Here is a 7,248-nt window from a genome sequence, read left to right as displayed (position 1 = left end):
CTCCTTTGTCCAATGAGAGCCCTGGTTTCCAGGTGGCGCTGAGTCCTGAAGCATTGTCCCAAGCACTTTCAGCTGATCTGCAGGGGTTTCCACTCTACCTTCATGTGGGCAGTGGATTAAATCATAAAATACTTGGCTGAGGGAAATATTTGGGGTTGCTGGGCGATTCCAGGAGGTCAAGTGGTAGCTAAGCCCTTGACCGAGGAGAGAAAAAAAAAAATGCCTATAGAAGAGCCCGTGCCAAGTCCCAGCCAGGAGCGTTGCCTCCGGCTGCTGCTGCGAGTCCCACGTCCCTGCTGTTGGACACCCAGGAGCCATTTCACATGAAGTTTGGGTAGGGACCGACTCCAGGATACTGGAAACTGGTGCAGGATCCACAAACAGAGCATCTAGCTGTAAATCTCCTGAAAATGACAACACTTCAACACAAAAATAAGTGCCTGTGCGCACATGTCCCAGCACGGGCTGGGATCAACACATCATACAACAACCCAATGCTGGGGATGCTTGCCCAACAGCAGAGATTTCTGCTGCCCCTGCCCTTTCTGAAGAAGTTAAGGCCCATTTCTCTAGGTATCTGCTCCAGGGTGGGCACAGACTGACCACAACCCTACAAGTGGTTCAGCACATGCACTGCTAGCGGTACAAAGCCTTACATTTAGTCTGGGAGAGCTCAGCTACAGGAGAATCCTGAGGGAATTCAGCATTTCTAGAGCATGTAAAGGAATTGGGAGGAAGCCTGAATTAAGGCAATTTTATGCATCCTGCTCCAACCTCAGGTGTCCTCATTTATTCTGGAGAATGCTGGCATCCAAATGCCTTGCAAAAAGCTCCAAAGCCATTACTTACCACTAAGGACGTGTCTGCTTTGACAAAACTGCATTTCAAGAAGCAAGTACCTGCACAAATGTTAGCAGTAAAACCTCTTGGGTGGTGTCCTCTTAACTCTGTAAAATTGCCAGGGAAATGTTGCCAGATAGCTTGAATAGTCTTCTGGGGTTTTGTGGTGCCTGAAATCCCTCCCGCTTCCTGCCATCAGATGCTTTTCCTGCCTCCTAAGTCTCTTATAGGTACATTCCAAGTTGGTTACATCTAAGCTTTAATTCACGTCATCTGAAGCACTGATAATCCTGACTCCCCCTTCACGGCTCATTGAAGAAGCAACAATTAAAAAATCGCCTTTCCAGCCAGGCAGTGAGGAGTGGTGACGCAGCTGCCCACTCCTCTGCCAGGCTTGGCAGGGCAGAGCTTCCTTTCACCTTTTTTTCCTGCGTGTCATGCCACATGCCCGGCTCCGCCTGACGTCTCTGATGCTTGGGCTGGGGCTTTGTCCCTACTGGATGTGGCCGGGGAGGGGGCAGTGAGGAGAGCTGCCTGTGCTGAACCTTGCAGGGAGAGAACAATACAAAAAGCAGCACAACAAAAGCAGCAGCTGGAAACAAAAACGATGGCTGGAGATGGTGTGAGCACCGCTAGGCTGTTCCACTGCAAGGGCAAGATGGGTCTTAACTGCCTTCAGCTGTAATTTCGGTCAATCCTGAAGTACTTGTGGGGTTGTAAGGCAAAATTTCAGGGCTGGGGAGGTGGGAAGTGGCTCCTGGAGAAGGTCTGGTGCAGGTCCCTACCCTTGAGCAGTCACCCTGACCCAGCTACTCACTCAGGGTTTGAATGTCTTCAAGGAGGGAGAATCCAACACCTCTCTGGGCAAACTCAGAAACAGAATCATTAAGGTTGGAAAAGCCCTCCAAGATCACCTGGCCCAACCACCTCCCTACCACCAATATCACCCACTAAATCACGTCCCTAAGCACCATGTCCAACCCTTCCTTAAAAACCCCCAGAGGGACGGTGACGCCACCACCTCCCTAGGCAACCCGTTCCAATGCCTGACTGCTCTTTCTGAGAAGAAATGTCTCCTCATTTCCAACCTGAACCTCCCCTGGCGCTAACTTGAGGCCATTCCCTCTAGTCCTATCACTAGTTTCCTGTGAGAAGAGGCCGAAACCCTAGCTCCCCAAACCTTCCTTTCAGGTAGTCGTAGAGAGCAATAAGGTCTCCCCTGAGCCTTCTCTTCTCCAGACTAAACAACCCCAGTTCCCTCAGCCGCTCCTCACAGGACTTGTGTCCCAGGCCTTTCACCAGCTTCTTAGCCATTCTCTGGACACGCTCCAGGGCCTCCACGTCCTTCTTGTAGTGAGGGGCCCAAAGCTGAGCACAGCACTCGAGGTGCGGCCTCACCAGAGCTGAATACAAGGAACAACCACCCCCCTGGTCCTGCTGGCTATGCTATTCCTGATACAAGCCAGGCACACTGGTGGTCTTTCTGGCCACCTAGGCACACTGCCGGCTCATGTTCAGGTGAGCATTGACCCCCCCAGCCCCCCCGATCCTTTTCCTCTGCACAGCTTTCGAGTCACTCTGTCCCAAGCCTGTAGCGCTGCATGGGGTTGTTGTGGCTGAAGCGCAGGACCCGGCCCTTGGCCATGTTGAACCTCATCCCCTTGGCCTCTGCCATTGATCCAAACTTTCCAGGTCCCGATGCAGAGCCTTCAAATGTAAAGTGTTGTGAAGTAGGAGTGGAGTTAGTCTGGAATTAGTCCCCCAGGGACATGACTCACAGGGTCCTGGGCACTCACCAGCCACTGCCACCTCCCAGGGCCATGGGCACCCCCAAGGAAACCTCAGTGGGACACGGGCACCCTGCCAGGATGTGGTCTCTCCTCCTGGGGCATGGGCGCCTGGGCGGCACCTCGCAGCTCTTCTCTCCCAGCCCAGCTCCCCCATTCCTCTGCAGGTGTGTTCTCTAAAACCCACACGCAGCAGCCCTCACCTGCCCCACTGCCTCCCGTGTGGCTGCTGCCCCAAGCCCCTTGGTACCAAAAGGACACAAGTTCCTGTACGGATGATCTTTATTCAGCTGGGAGAAGCGGTCTGCTACCAACAGAAATTTTCAGGAGTCCCCCAGCCAGCTCTGCTGCACACGCATGCTCCTGCTGTCCTCTGTGGAGCAACAAAGCAGAGCCATGTCCTTTGGGATGCCAGCAGTCCCAGCGGTGCCTCTGGGAGGATGGAAAAGGGGACTTCTCCTCGGAGGTCCTCACGAGATGAATGCCGAGTCCTCGCTGGCTGTTGCGCTGGCAGGGCACGGGCAGCCCACCAGGGGACAGCTGGCATTGTCGGTGGTGCCCGTGCAGGGAGGAGGTGTTCAGGGCGATGTTGGCATCCAGTTGTCAGGGGAGGTGCCTTCACGGCAGGAGCCTTCGGAGGGCTGAGGTGTGTCCTGCCTCACCGGCTCACTGTCAATCTGAAGAGAATTGACTGTCAGATGGGTGAAAATGCTGTGCCAGAATTATCAGCCAGGCACTTCCTTCCACCTGCCCCTTTTCCCGGTGCGATGCCTACCCTCGCATGGGCCTTGGAGGTCCTAAGTCCAAGGGCTAACCCAACTGGTCATGGGCATTCCCTGGCCACTGCCATCTTACAGGAACATGGGCCCCTTCTCCTGGGTCATGGGCTCCTACGGGGCAACCCACAGCCATGGGTTCCTAGCGCCTCTCCCCCCTTCTCCTGGAGCATCAGCCTCCCCAAACCCATGGACAGCGGCACTCACTCGCCGCACTGCCTTTCCTGTCACCGGTACACGGCGTGCACGCTCTAGATGAATTTGCGGAGGGTATGCAAGGGGACTGTTCTTTTCTTGTGCTTGTTTTGTGCCTTCTTCCTCGGCAGTGGGAGCCCAAGCTCTTGCAGGCGGAGCTGGTAGAGGCGCTTCAGGCACCTCACCACGACAGCAGCATTGGCCTCCATCCGGCAGAGCAAGGCACAATCATCCAGAGCGTCCTTTCCCCGGTGGTCTGTCCCCACGGAAGCTGAGGCCCACCGGACCGTTCCCTGGAAGCAAAAGAGAAGCAGCACAGTGAAGGGCATGGCTGAGGGCTCGCGGGGTGGAGAATTGTCCTGCTGGGCTCGGCTTCCTCTGGAGCGTCCAGCCTCATAGGACTGCTCCGGGCAGTCATGGGGCCTCACAACAGCACCGGCAGGCCCCGGTCCATGCTTGGGGCTCCCAGTGGCTGTCAGCTGTGCGGCTGGGGAAGAGGCAGAGGGCCTCTCGGGGCCTGCTAAGGCTTCTTTATGCCTGCTGGGTTTTGTTCTTTCCTGGGAAGCCTTCGTGGCCAAGGTCCTTGTGGTCCGCTCGCCACAGGCTGGCCCTTTCCTGCACACTGCGTCTCCACCACTCACCTGTCTCCTGTATCTCTTCACACTTCTCCAGAGGCTGAGGGCAAGCAGCCCCACGCCGAGGAGGCAGATGGCGTCCCAGTTATTGCACAGCAGCCAGACTCTCCTGCCCTGGGCAAGGTATTCCCAGAAGTGGCCCAGGGGGTAGGGCAGCTCGGAGGGCTGGCGCTCGGTGCCGACGGGACGTTGCTTTGGGTCCCTGTGAAGGGACCATGGTGTTCAGCCTGAGCCGGATCCAGCTGGGGCAGCTGGAAAGGCCGAGGCTGCAGGGCCAGTTGGAGACCTGGTGCTTGGTGCCAAGGCTCCTGCTGACCCTGACCCTTTCCCAGGAGCGGTGTCCGCAGAGGCCAAGGCCACATGCGCGGAACACAGCCACGGCCAGAGCCATGGCCAGGAGGAGAGCCAGGTTGAACTTCATGCTGCTCTCTCCTGATGAACACAAAACTACGCTGGAGATGGCTGTCACGCTGAGCAGAGCTCCGGCAGTGACCACCAGCACTAGCGGCAGTGACCACCAGCACTAGCAGTGGTGCCCAGCCGCAGCCTGCTCTGATGCCCGGCCCTGTGTGAGGTCACAGGGCCTGTCGCCGGGAGACCGGCAGGCGACAAAGGCCGCGGCGAGGCTGGGGAGGACGCGGGCAGGCGCTCTTCGAAGCCTGCTGCTGCCGCTGCAGTCCACACAGGGGGAACTGTCTGACCAGCAGAGCGGTGGGCCTGAGCCCCCCATGTTTGGGACTGTGCCCTGGATTTCTCAGTGAGAAGGAGCCGTGGCCGGAGCCACATCCAAGCTGGGCAGCCGTGGCATGGTTCTCCTCAAAACCCCTCTTGGGGGCAAAGTGGAAGCCCCCATCAAGAGGAAAGCCCCAAAATGGCTGTTGGTTGGATACAATCATGGAATCATTAAGGTTGGAAAACAAAACCCGTTCCAATGCCTGACTGCTCTTTCTGAGAAGAAATGTCTCCTCATTTCCAACCTGAACCTCCCCTGGCGCAACTTGAGGCCATTCCCTCTAGTCCTATCACTAGTTACCTGTGAGAAGAGGCTGAACCCCCAGCTCCCCACACCTTCCTTTCAGGTAGTGTAGAGAGCAATAAGGTCTCCCCTGAGCCTCCTCTTCTCCAGACTAAACAACCCCAGTTCCCTCAGCCGCTCCTCACAGGACTTGTGTCCCAGGCCTTCACCAGCTTCTTAGCCATTCTCTGGACACGCTCCAGGGCCTCCATGTCCTTCTTGTAGTGAGGGGCCCAAAGCTGAACACAGCACTCGAGGTGCGGCCTCACCAGAGCTGAATACAGGGGAACAATCACCCCCCTGGTCCTGCTGGCTATGCTATTCCTGATACAAGCCAGGATGGTTGGCCTTCTTGGCCACCTGGGCACACTGCCGGCTCATGTTCAGGTGAGCATCGACCAACACCCCCAGATCCTTTTCCTCTGCACAGCTACGCTTTTTTATTTTGTGACCCTCTCTGGCTCCTTAACAGCTCAGTCCCGCCTCTCTTGTAGAGCTGGATTGATGCCAAATTCTGACAAAAAAAAAAAAAATTCACAGTAAGAGGCATGGTATACATGCACCACAAAAGGATGCCCTTTTTGCATTATTTACTGAGCTCCTGAAAAGGAGCTCCCTGTTTCATCTTCCAAGTCCCTCCCACAGAGAAGTTTAACTCTCACAGAAAAAGCCACTTAGCTGTACACTTTGCTTCTCAGCTCCCAGATGGCTGCAGACCTCCCTTCCTTTCCTCCTCCTCTACCTCAGCTATGGTCCAGTCTGGGGCCCTGACCCATCTTCAGCCTAGAGTGCCGGTATAGGTGGAACAAGAAGGTGCTAATTCCACACTTCCTGCTCTTTCTCTGTACAGCTGGAAAGGAAGAAATAAGGACTCCTTAAGTGTAAGGAGTGCCATCTAATGGCCCACTGGAGAATCCCAAGGTGTCCCACACAGCCTGCCGTCTTGGTGTTTTTTAATATATAGGAGGACAGAACATACTGAAAATGCAAGACACTTTCATGGCTGTCTACCTGTAATTTACATTTTAAGGGCAATTTAATGCAGAGTCTTCGAGTCATATACAAATTGTTTAATCAATCTTCAGACTTCAAAGCAGCAGTAATAGATCAAACGCAAGTCAGAACTTGAATATTTTAGAGCAAAAAATTAACGAGTGCTGGCTCGCATGTTCTGTGTGGATGGAAAAGCACAAAACAGAACCAAGGGGCTTCAGAAGAACAACACGAGGAAGAAAAATCCTTACAGTAAATTACACCCACAGTACATCTTGTTGCTGTGAGAAGAGAAGCTTGAAGTTTGAAAAGCCACTTTGCATTTTTGGGATTATTCACGAATTTCCCATTTACAACTAAGCCCTCCCTACCCCTTGTATTTTATTTTTTTTCTGGAACACACCATTACACAGTACACCAGCAGGTGGCACATGATAGCATAAGACCTGCTGAAGGTTGTTCTACATGAACATTGAGCTCTGTTGAAAGCATCCTAGAAAGGAGGCTCGGGTACCTAATTTCTATGCCAGGGCAAGCAGCAGTACTCCTCCCCTGAGGATCAATACTTCCACCTAGACATATAAATAGCCTGCTAATCAGCTTACTCAGAGTAAAATTAGGGTTGAATTGCTGTAAGATTATACCTCCTATAGCACCTAGATATCCCAAGTGAATACACAGTGGCTGTTACTACGGGAGATAAATACAGAACGGCACATTATCACTTTTTAAACATGTTATAAAGCAGACTATTCCTATTACACATCTTTCTGGCAAGATGCTCATTTATTAATCAGAAATCCCCGAGAAAAAATTCTACTTTGGTGGAAAACAGGAGCTCCAAACTTTCCTAGATAATTGTTTCCATTAAAAGTAAAAAAAAATACTTGAAAATATTTGACCTTCAGGATTTCTTGCTCAATAACCATTTTCAAGGCAACTTAAGAGCACAGTTGTGTTCAATATTCATTAAACTCTACCAGCCTGTGTTGTTATAGGCGGTTTCC

This window comes from Cygnus atratus, chromosome 3 (genome assembly GCF_013377495.2).
Source record: "Cygnus atratus isolate AKBS03 ecotype Queensland, Australia chromosome 3, CAtr_DNAZoo_HiC_assembly, whole genome shotgun sequence".
NCBI classification, from domain to species: Eukaryota; Metazoa; Chordata; class Aves; order Anseriformes; family Anatidae; genus Cygnus; species Cygnus atratus.
This window is presented reverse-complemented; position numbering follows the sequence as displayed.